The following is a 675-nucleotide window of genomic DNA, read 5'->3' as shown; positions in this document are numbered from 1 at the left end:
GTGATGAATCTCTGGAATTCTCTGCCACAAAAGGAAGTTGAGGCCAGTTCATTGGCTATACTTAAGAAGGATTTAGAAGTGGCCCTTGTGGCTAAAGGGATCAGAGGATATGAAGAGAAGGCAGGTAAAGGTATACAGAGTTGGATGATCAGCCATGATCATATTGAATGGCGGTGCAGGCTCGAAGGGCCGAATGGCCTACACCTGCACCTATTTTCTATGTTTATATGTATCAAAATAGAGCGATATGCATCGCCTGCAGTGAGAGGGGAGATGACTAAGCATCACGGTTGACGCAGACATTGTGGGCTGAATGGCCTGCTTCCCTGCTGTACAATTTAATGTTCTATGATTCCTATGTTTCGAGTAGCAAGGTTTTCTTCCGATGCTATGTGAGAGCCCAAAACGTGGTTGTACAATACGTACGTTCGTAAAATAGTCTCCGGTTTTCGGTGCTACATGTTAATGCTGAAAGATTGTAGCACAGTTGACGGATGAAATTTAATGCCGTTGGCAAGGCTGCAAAAAACACTAGGGATATATGTCAACCTGCGGGTGTTGGAATCAGGGACAAGACAAACCACTTTTACAGTTGAGCCAGGTAAGCAATAACTTTGAATACGTAAATCATTTATCGTTTCAGACCGAAGAACTGACGCCGTGTGAACTGCATTT

This window comes from Leucoraja erinacea, unplaced genomic scaffold (assembly GCF_028641065.1).
Source record: "Leucoraja erinacea ecotype New England unplaced genomic scaffold, Leri_hhj_1 Leri_408S, whole genome shotgun sequence".
Taxonomy (NCBI): domain Eukaryota; kingdom Metazoa; phylum Chordata; class Chondrichthyes; order Rajiformes; family Rajidae; genus Leucoraja; species Leucoraja erinaceus.
Note: the sequence above shows the minus strand (reverse complement) of the source record.